Below are 10,696 nucleotides of genomic sequence, written 5' to 3'. Positions count from 1 at the left end.
ATCAGTTGCTACCTCTACAACCCAGGCAAGTGATTCAAATCCAATCCTCAATCTCTCAATAAAACTGATTTCAAAGTTTCTTAAACCAATGCACTAGAATATGAAAATAATCCTTCAACAAGAGACAAAATGATACCCAGTTTCTATACCCACTCAAACTAGGTCATGATGTCTATATGACATGTTTGGTCTCTAATGGCTGGATTGGTGATTACAAGGTTTTAGGGAAATCAATCAATCATCCTGTTGAAAATGACTTTTAAAAAGGCATTAAATTGGATAATTTACAAAAATTTAGCACTATTTCTGGCATTCTGTAAGCTTATAATAAATGTTTATTGTTATTTATGATGATAACAATTAGTTATTATTATTTTATATACATCACAGTTATTTAAAACACAACAACATGGCCTGACCAGGCAGTGGCGCAGTGGATAGAGCAATGGACAGGGACGCAGAAGACCCAGGTTTGAAATTCCGAGGTCACTGGCTTGAGAACGGGCTTATCTGGCTTGAGCACAGGATCTCTGGCTCGAACATGAGATCATAGACATGACCCCATGGTCGCTGGCTTGAGCCCAATGGTCACTAGCTTGAAGCCCAAGGTCCTGGCTTGAGCAAGGGGTTACTTGCTCTGCTGTAGCCCCCTGTTCAAGGCACATATGAGACACAACAAAGAATTGATGCTTCTCATCTCTTTCCCTTCTTGTCTGTCTGTCCCTATCTGTCCCTCTCTCTGTCTCTCTGTTACACAAAAAAATTAAAATTTTAAAAAATTTTAAAATAAAAAATACAACAACATGTATGACATAATATCATATGGGGGGAATATTATATTCCCATATTATATAAAGACAATAATGCATCCAGTTACAATCATCATCATTGGCAAAACATTAAGTAGAACGTATCGATGTGAAATAGCTACAAACAGAGAATGAGTTTTCTAAAATCCAGATATGATCATATCACTGATCTGCTTGCTCTTAGGATAAAACCCAAATGTCATAAGACTTTGCAAGGCCTTACGTGACTGATCATTCCTTGCCTCAGCACCAACCTCCAAGTGTGGGCTCTCTTCCGCCTGCATGGTCTTCCCTCCCCTCCAATCCTCCCTTAGCAAACACCTACACAACCTGTAGGATCCCCCTGCATCAGCACTTCCTCCTGAGCTGGGTGTCTCTCTGGTCTGATCCTACAGCATTGTGGAAGGTTTTCTTTTTCTTTCCTGACAAAGAATTTTTTTTTTTAGAATTGCATCTTTCTTCTGCCTCACTAGCCTAAAAGCTCTGTGAGAGACTGTGAGATCTGAATTCACCCCTACTGCATACAGCATTTATGTACTCATGATTCATTTACATAACAAATTTATTGAGTCTCTTTATATGCAATGTTCAGTCCTCCATCCTCCATAATGTGAACTGCATAGTTCAAGTTTATTAGTAATTTAAAATTAGATTTAGCCTAATACACACACATAACATATTATTACTCAGACTGGCTTATTCTATTACTACATATTATTAGGAAATTCTAGGTGGAGGTCAAGGTTTGGAACATCTGCCAATAACTTTATACACATCAGCATTTACTATTAACCACAAATGTCTTTCTGGGTGGAACTAGTGAGAGACAATCTGGTGAGAGGGGTGGCAGACTTACCCTAACGTTGTATTTGCAGGGCAAGCACACTGCTTGTTTATTCATTTGCAGTGGATCAGGGTGACAACAATGCCTCTTCACCAAGTCACCTTGGGTGTTCCCACCAGGCTGTGCTTCTGCCCTGGCCCTCTTTGCCCTGGTGAAATCATTGGCTGGCTTTGAGGTTTGGCAGTGTCAGCTTGAAGGTTCCACGCTAGAACTTCCCACCCTCACTTCCCAGTTCAGTGTGGGAAGCCGGCTTCCTGGAAATTCCAAAACACGAGGACAAAGAGAGCTGGACCTCTGTACAGATTTTGCAAGTCTGCCAATCCTTAGAGTGGGTTCTAGGTTATCAGGCAATCCTGGCAGATGGAGCAGCTTCTGGCTAAACTTCAACACCTGAAATTCAGATGTTCTGATTAAGGGAATAAGGCTTTGTGTTACTTGTTGACAGTTATGAGCTATCCTCATGTTTAAATCTCCCTGCAAATTGTATCTGTTATGCCAAAATAACTCTGCTTAGGTTTACAGCCTGCTCAGAAGAATAATTCCTGATGTTATTAGATTTTCAAACAGCTGAAATGTAGTGCTCAGAGATTTATATCTGTGGAAATTTTGAGATTCTGTTAAATATATTTCTCAACTATAAAAGTGAGAGAGAGCAGTTTTGTTTATGCTCTTAGTTTATTGTTTGCTTGGCTAAAAGTCAGGTTGCCATCAACCAAAAGGGTAAAACATGAGTCAATGACTAAGAAAACTTAAAAAGGCTTAGATACAGCTGCTTTTAGCTTTCTGAATTGCTGGTGCCCACTTAAAATAACAGATGCACTAATATTTCTCTGGTGTTACACAAATGCTAAGGGCAGTGGAAAACTGACCTTCCAATCCTTCAGAACAATATTAGCTCAATTATAACTCTACACTGTAAATCTACTGGCAGCTTTTTAACTATAATTATTTTGCTACTGTGGTCAAAGCTGAAATGAAATCAGTGAATGGAGGATGTAGACACTCCCTAAAAATATGAGGAATCTGTTAATTTCTCCAATAGGAAAGATTAATTATATTAATGTGTTGATACAGTTATGATAAGGATATGAATAGAATGAATGCATAGGAATGAAATGTATTTTCCTATGTCACTATTGAATACTGTCTGAGAAAGAGGCTGGGTTTCTGTGTTTTCTAATTTTTTTATCTCTAGTCTGTCATCGGCAACGATCACATTGTTACAGTTAAAATGCTATTCTCCTTCAGACAGACTAGCAGAAAACCATGTGTGTCCCCAAATACCTCTATCAGGTACACTCATGCTGGCAAGAAAGGTGCACTCATGCTGGCAAGAAAGGTAGGAAAAGGCATTAAGAAGAAAGGTCAAGGAGATGGTGTTGATGTCACTAGCAGGGTACAAGGACACAAGCTTCTATTGATCTTTATTATCTTACTCCAAGTCAACGAACAACCTGTCCTTGGGCCCCCACAGGACTTGATGAGTGTGTCTAGCCTATAAGGGTGGCCATTTCTAGGTATTAACACAGGGTGCCCTTTTTCTTGCCAGGCACTATAAGCAAACGCAAGCAAAGGTCCACGTGCTGGAGGAGAATACCATCACCTTGGGGACTTGAGTCAAATGCTTTAACTCTCTGAATGGAGTCACTAAAGTTCAGGCAATGCCCAGTAGTATGTACTACCTAGCCTCTTTCCTTACCTCCACAAAAGGTATTTTATATTCCTTTAATTATTTTTCTTCCTGACATTCTTGCTCTTGGTCCGCTTTCCTCTTTTTTTTTTCTATTTTAAATTAATTCTATTGTGATAAGAATACTCAACATGAGATCTGCCCTCTTAATAGATTTTTAAGTGTACAATATTCAAGTGTTAACTATAGACACAATGTTGTAGAGTACATCCCCAGAATCTATTTATCGTGATTACTAGAACTTTATACTGTCAGGGCAGGCTACCCCAAAAAGTTCCATAATGGCATACTGATTACTTTGAATTAAAGTTACTTGACAAGCAGCCAGTAGGCATGTTGACCCTCCCTTGACCCTCTGAATGCAGAAAGTAAATCCTGCCTATGAAAGATGCCCTCTTTGCTTCAGGGTTGCTGAAAAGATACCCTTATCACTAGAGTTAGGGAATCCTGGGCTGAGAAGCTTGTATAAACAAACTGGTACTTCTTTACTAATTTACTACCCAAACCCAAACTTCGGTTCAACTCCTCACTAATAAACACCCAAATGTGTTTCTTTGTCCTTTGTCAAATCTTCACAAATTGATTGTTTCCTTGTCTAAAAAGTATAAAAGGCTGGGCTAGTTCATCATTTCTCTGAGTATTATTTATGATCTTCTATGTGCATGTATTAGATTGGTTTTTCTTTTGTTAATCTGGTTTTATGTTACCTTTTTTTTTTTTTTATTCATTTTTAGAAAGGAGAGAGAGAGGAGAGAGAGAGAGAAGGGGAGAGGAGCAGGAAGCATCAACTCCCATATGTGCCTTGACCAGGCGAGCCCAGGGTTTTGAACCAGCGACCTCAGCATTTCCAGGTCGACGCTTTATCCACTGTGCCACCACAGGTCAGGCCTGGTTTTATGTTACTTTTATCATTAGTGTAACAACTAGAAGAACTCAAAAGAAGTGGAAATTACCCCATCCCTGATAATACCCATTGATAATCAGCGCCCTCTGTTAAACTCCTTACCCTTTGGCCACCACTGTTCTGCTCTCTGCTTCTCTGAGTCTGACTATTGCAGATTCCTCATTTAAATGGAATCACTCAGTATTTGTTCTTCTGTGACTAGCTCCTGTTCCTCTTTGTTTGGACGTAACAGTAATCTTAAGACCACGGATTAGCGAAGTCATAGCAGATAGTTGAGTTCAAAAGTATAAGAAGCATTTGGACAGTGATTTAAATGGGGTGTTGGGGTTTACATTACTCTTGGGGACATGCACCTCCACCTCCTGAAGCAGTGATGCCAGCACTCAACACTGGTTCTCGCTCACTGACCCATTATTCAGTCATGACCGAAGAGTCTTTGGGCCTTAAACCATGGTTGACTGTAGAATTATTAAAGACTTCCCTTACCTTCTAAATGACTCAATTTTATTAACTCTGAAACAGCTGTGTGCTGCATATGATGGCTGAGTCGAGCACAGGCCTCTTCCTAGCACAGTAAAAACACTGGTTCCATCATATGGGGACTTCATTATTTATCTTCATATCCTAAAGAACAGAGGATATATTTCTGTTTGTATTGTTTTGTTTTAATTGAGCAATGGTGTTTTACATGAAGTTCCAGATTTGTTTTAAGATTTTGAAGTAAAATAAAATAAATCCACTTGAGATTTTTGGTTTTGTTTTGTAATTCTTTTTCCAGTAGAAATTTTTTTTTAATTGACATGACCAATAGCCTCAGTTAATTATAGCTGTTGACATGTGGTGTTGAACGGGAGAGGGTGGGGGATCATTTTGACTTTTACTCTACATGCAGCTCACTAACATCATGACAAGTTAATTTGAAGTTAAGTTATAAACATTTTAAACTGCAATAATGCAAAATTTTTAAAAATAATTTTACAAAAATCAAATTTTCTTTTTTTAATAGCACCATAGAGTTAACTTTAAAAAATCACTGTGCTTTTTTATTGAGATATAGTTGACATATAACATTATATTAGTTTTAGACATACAGCATAATGATTCAATATTTTCATATATTTCAAAATGATCACCAGAGTAAGTCTAGTTAACATCTGTCCCTATACATAATTACAAAAACATAGTTTTCTTGTAATGATGACTTTTAAGATCTACTCTTTTAGCAACTTTAACAAATGCAATATAGTGTTGGTAACTATAGTCACCATGCATGCTGAACAATATTACATCCCCATGATTTTATTTACTGAAACTTTGTATCTTTTGATCCCCTTTGCCCATTTCACCCAAATTATCTTTTTAAAGCATATTTTTTCTAGAATCTGGGTAAAATGTTAGCTATTACAAAATAATCTTAATTGAAGAAATAGACTAAGTAAATGTGATACTGTTTATCTTGTAATAATACTAACATAGTACTTATGTGCATTTTAAGCACTGAGTAAAATAATCTTATGGTCTCTCATCATCACAGAAAATTATCTAAGTCCTTGAGCGGAAGGTTATTATAATTTCCTCCCCCACGTGGTGTGCATCCTTGGACATTATCCTAAAGTCATCTCTAAAGATACTTAGTACTAATTAGCATTTCTGTAAAGATCTTCATTTGTGGAATTGCATACAGAGAGTCGGGTATCTCTTGAAAGGGCACTGAGTATTCTTTAGTAGCTCATAGAAGAAAAACAATACTGCCTTTTAAAGATAAGTTCCATTTTTAAAAAATCAACAGTGGGAATATTTACAAAAATTTCTGAGGAATAAGTGTACATTCCAGAAAATTCATTGTGTAAGTTTATTAACAAGAGTGGCAAAAGAACTGGACTCAGGTCCAAAAGACCTATATTCTGATCCTTGAGGGTTGACACAAAGCCCTTTGAAATGCTGAAATCATCAAGTAAATGCAATACCTCATTGTAGAAATAATTCAGACTCTGAAATGTCTGAGGTCACTGAAAAATAAATACTTGATTAGTTGTAAAAATAATATGCCTAGAAAGGTCAGGCAATAAGTTCTATGGCTGTACATGTTCTCCTTTTAAAGTATAGGTTCTCTATTTGTTATTTTTTGATACCTGAGCAACACTCTAATTCCCCATGACCTCTTGAAGAAAAAGTTTGGTGTTTCTGTGGTTAACTTTAGGTAATTCCTCAAATCATATAGGTCTAAAAATTAAAACACAAACTTTTTCTAGAAATTCAACTTTATGGGACTTGGCTTTTTTTCAAATTACATAAGCAATATATTATTTTAGAAATTTGAAAAATAGGAAAAAGCAGCTATAATTACCATCGTGTCCCCTCTCATGCCACCAGTCCCAGTCCCCAGAGACAATCGCTGTTTTCCCCAAGAGTATCTGTATCCTTTCAGACTCATCCAGATGTTGTCAACCCATCAACAGGGCACCATCTATGAACGATGATAATTAAATCCAATTGCTTGATAGTCTTCCAACTTCCTATTATGGTATATGAAACCATAGCTTTACAAATTATTTTGTTTTGTTCATCTGAAATTATATTTCAGTTACCAGCTTATTATTTTGATATACGACTTTTATGTGTTCCCACAGATGGTAAGTAGCCACCATTTGTGCTCTGGCCCCAGGCTCCACAAATGTTGGGGGTGGGGTCTATGTCAGAGAGCTTTTTGCAACCTGTGCTCCCTAGTCCCCTCGCCTAACAGAACCACTGAGCTACCATCTCACACTCCATGTTGACTCCCAGTCTAAGTCCTTCCTGAAAATTACTGGTGTAGGGGAGGGGAGAGGAAGTGGGTGGAAGACTCCAAAAAAGTAGAACAAAGGGGAGAAAGAAGAAAAGAGATCCAGTAGTACATTTTATCCTTGTCCTAATAGTTATGACACTGTATTGTAAGTTTTTTGTTCTTCTTTTTTTTATGATCCATTTCTGCATAAAAGTCTGTTTTTTTGGGGGGGGTTGTTGTTTTTTTGTATTTTTCTGAAGCTGGAAACGGGGAGAGACAGTCAGACAGACTCCCGCATGCGCCCGACCGGGATCCACCTGGCACACCCACCAGGGGGCAATGCTCTGCCCACCAGGGGGCGATTCTCTGCCCTTCCGGGGCGTCGCTCTGTCGCAACCAGAGCCACTCCAGTGCCTGGGGCAGAGGCCAAGGAGCCATCCCCAGCGCCTGGGCCATCTTTGCTCCAATGGAGCCTTGGCTGCGGGAGGGGAAGAGAGAGACAGAGAGGAAGGAGGGGGGGTAGAGAAGCAGATGGGCGCTTCTCCTGTGTGTCCTGGCCGGGAATCGAACCCGGGACCTCTGCATGCCAGGCCGACACTCTACCACTGAGCCAACCGGCCAGGGCCAAAGTCTGTGTTTTTGAGGACATCAGTTTGGTCATATTCAAGGTACAGGAAAGACACTCCAACTTGCTGTTGCCCTTTTGGCTCTCTGAGCAGTACTATGGCGACAGCAAAAACAAGCAACTTACGAAATGCGACCAAAAGGGAGCCAAGAAGAAAATCGTTCATCCACTTTCTAGGGAAGGCTGGTGTGGTGTGAAAGCTGTGGAAGCCCCAGCTCTGTCTAATATAAGAAACACTGGGAAAACACTAGTCACGAGAACTCAAGGAACCCAATTGCATCTGATGGTCATAAGGGTCGTGTTTTTTGAAGTGAGTCTAGCTGATCAGCAGAATGATGAAGTTACATTTAGAAAAGTCAGGCTAATTACTGAGGATATTGAGAGCAAACACTATCTGACTAATTACCTGTGACAAAATGTGGTCCATGGTCAAAAAATAGCAGACCATGATTGAAGCTCACATTAAAGTCAAGACTACAGATGGTTGTTTGCTTCATCTATTCTGCGTTGTTTCACAAAAAATGCAACAATCAGATTTGGAAGACCTTTTATGCTCAGCATTAACAAGTCCCCCAAACCCAGAAGAACATGGAAATCATGACCCAAGTGGCGCAGGAAAATGATTTGAAAGAAGTGGTCAATACATTGACTCCAAATAGCATTGGAAAAGACATAGAAGAGGCTTGCCAATCTATTTATCTACTCATGATATGTCTGCTAGAAAAGTCAAAATGCCAGAGAAACCCAAGTTTGAAGTGGGAAAACTCATGGAGCTTCATGGTGAAGGTAGCAGCTCTAGAAAAGCTACTAGGCATGAGACAGGGGCTGAAGTTGAATGAGCTGATGGATAATGAGCACCCAGTCCAAGAATCTGTTTAAAAATCACTTTTAATGGTGACAAAAATCCTATTTGTGATACTTAAACAAACAAATAAACAAAAAACCCAACAGCTAATGAAGGTCTATGTGAGTGACTAAACAAATACATGAGCAAATGAGAAACCCTAAAGTGGAAATACACAATTATTGAAGATTTTATACATTGACAATTATACCTCTAAAACATTGTGAATAAGATACCTTTGGCCACCTTATTTCAAGTGTATATTTTTCAGTATGTTTGTGAAAATATCAATGTCCTTAACTGCTAGTCAAATGATGTTATCACCCTAAATATAACCACTACCATGCGTGCTCTAGTGGAAGTTGTAACCACTTTTTAAAATTAATACATTGTATGTATAGCTGAGATAAAACTTTTTTTTGAAACTGTGTATATATTATTAAACTCACTGTTTGCCCTTGAGCTTGATCACATATCAGCTAGGATTATGATTTTTGACCCTGTGAAATAGTGATATAGTAAGGAATCCAAAGACAGCAAAAGTTAAAGTGTCTGTTCATGTATTTTAAAGGCAGGTGAAACAAGTTGTGTCAGCCAAATTCAGAGTAAAGTTACTAGTGTTGCTAAAATGACAGTCAAAATCTAGGAAAGCTTTCTGCTAGCAGACTCTAAAAGACCATTTTTATCTCTAGGATCAACGTTTACACAATATAAAGGAACCATAAAACAAAAACAAAAACATAGCTGAAATACATGTCAATTTCTCATCTTGCCTGTTTTGTAAGTGCATCCTCCATGCTCCTGGGCTTGGATTTCCTTACCTATAATCTGGCAACTCTACTTCTAGGAATTTATCCTTAGGAATTAATCAGCAAGATTCACAGATACTTATATACAAAGATGCTCATCAAAGCATTGTTTGTATTAATGAAACACTATAAACTATTCTAGGAGACTGGCTAAATAACATGTAGTATGTCCATAGGACAAGACATTATACAAAATCTTTAAAAATCACATTGTAGAGGTACATAAAATCTTGTGGGAAAATAGTCACAGTCTATTTCAAAGCATATTGTTAAATGAAAGGAACAGTTCGTAACGTAATATGCAATGTTGTTTTAAAATGCCTAATGCCTTAAAAAATGATTAGAATGTTATTTACAGCAGCATTTTACAGTAGTTATCATTGGTGACATTAAGCGTGGTTTTTTACTTTTATCTTTATGTCTTTCTCTGTTTTATAAATTTCCTTCAATGAACATGCAATCAAAAAATATTATTTTAAGAAATGATTGCCTGATATCAGTGTTCTCATTTATAATGGTGAAGGTTATCACTTCTGTACTCAATTCCCATTCTATAGAGTTCCCCATCTAGTGTCCTCGTCCCCACTTGGTATTATTTGGGTATCTTTTTGCCTTACCTGTTGGATTGTATGCTCTTTTGATGGCTGAGACTGTGTTTAATTCATTTTCATATTTCTACCAGGAAATAAATATGAAGTCATGAAGAATTCCTAGGTTTTCTCAAAGATCCAGACAAAATTAACCTGTAAAAATCCTGAATTCTAAGCCACTAGTACAGACATCATTCCAACCTCTCACCTGGTATGGTATACAAAGCAGTCACTTAGGTTAAAGCACTATAGTAAATACAACGTGATGGGTTCCAAGAGTATCTAATTTATGCACACTTTCATAAGCATTCTCCTATTCATAGTGTAGTCATATTACCCAGGTTTAAATAAATATGGTAATGGCGACCATTTCAATAAAACCTTGAGTATTAGTCCCTTGTTCCAAACATAATCCTCATCATTACATTATTTCAAAGGTGAATCAAGTCTTTTTTATCTTTTTCTGGGAAAGTTTTCCACTCAGTTAATGAGAAAATTGCTCTCACATGGGGAATCCCTGTGTTCTTCACTGGGGTAGGGGGCGGGAAGAAATGAGCACCACTTCACCCGAGCCCTTGAGTGCCCTGGTGGTAAAGCTGCCATTGATGTACACCTGAGATTTATGAGATCCGATTAGAGTCATGGTGACAGAGGGCATTCCCTGGAATGTCTGCTGCAGCCTTAGATACCAGTGCACATAACCCTCAGGCAGATAATTGGGGACAATGCAACTAGTCTAGACTTTAGAATGTTTCTGGTTCCAGCACACCAGCCAATCAATATGCATTAATCATCACATGCTATTGTTAACAGGATT

General features: G+C 38.1%; 1 protein-coding gene and 1 pseudogene across 1 annotated transcript in view; both read left to right on the top strand.

The window, feature by feature from the left end:
* Nucleotides 1-445: 445 nt before the first annotated feature.
* On the top strand, nucleotides 446-8,480 carry LOC136398395 (small ribosomal subunit protein eS1-like; annotated as a pseudogene).
* The window catches only part of ATXN1 (ataxin 1), a 577,099-nt gene continuing 570,605 nt past the window's right edge, over nucleotides 4,203-10,696 (top strand). The window contains exon 1 of the mRNA XM_066377111.1: nucleotides 4,203-4,224. The gene's annotated coding sequence lies outside the window, so the exon portion shown is untranslated. The remainder of the gene's footprint in view (nucleotides 4,225-10,696) is intronic.

Source organism: Saccopteryx leptura, chromosome 3 (genome assembly GCF_036850995.1).
Source record: "Saccopteryx leptura isolate mSacLep1 chromosome 3, mSacLep1_pri_phased_curated, whole genome shotgun sequence".
NCBI classification, from domain to species: Eukaryota; Metazoa; Chordata; class Mammalia; order Chiroptera; family Emballonuridae; genus Saccopteryx; species Saccopteryx leptura.
This window is presented reverse-complemented; position numbering and strand designations above follow the sequence as displayed.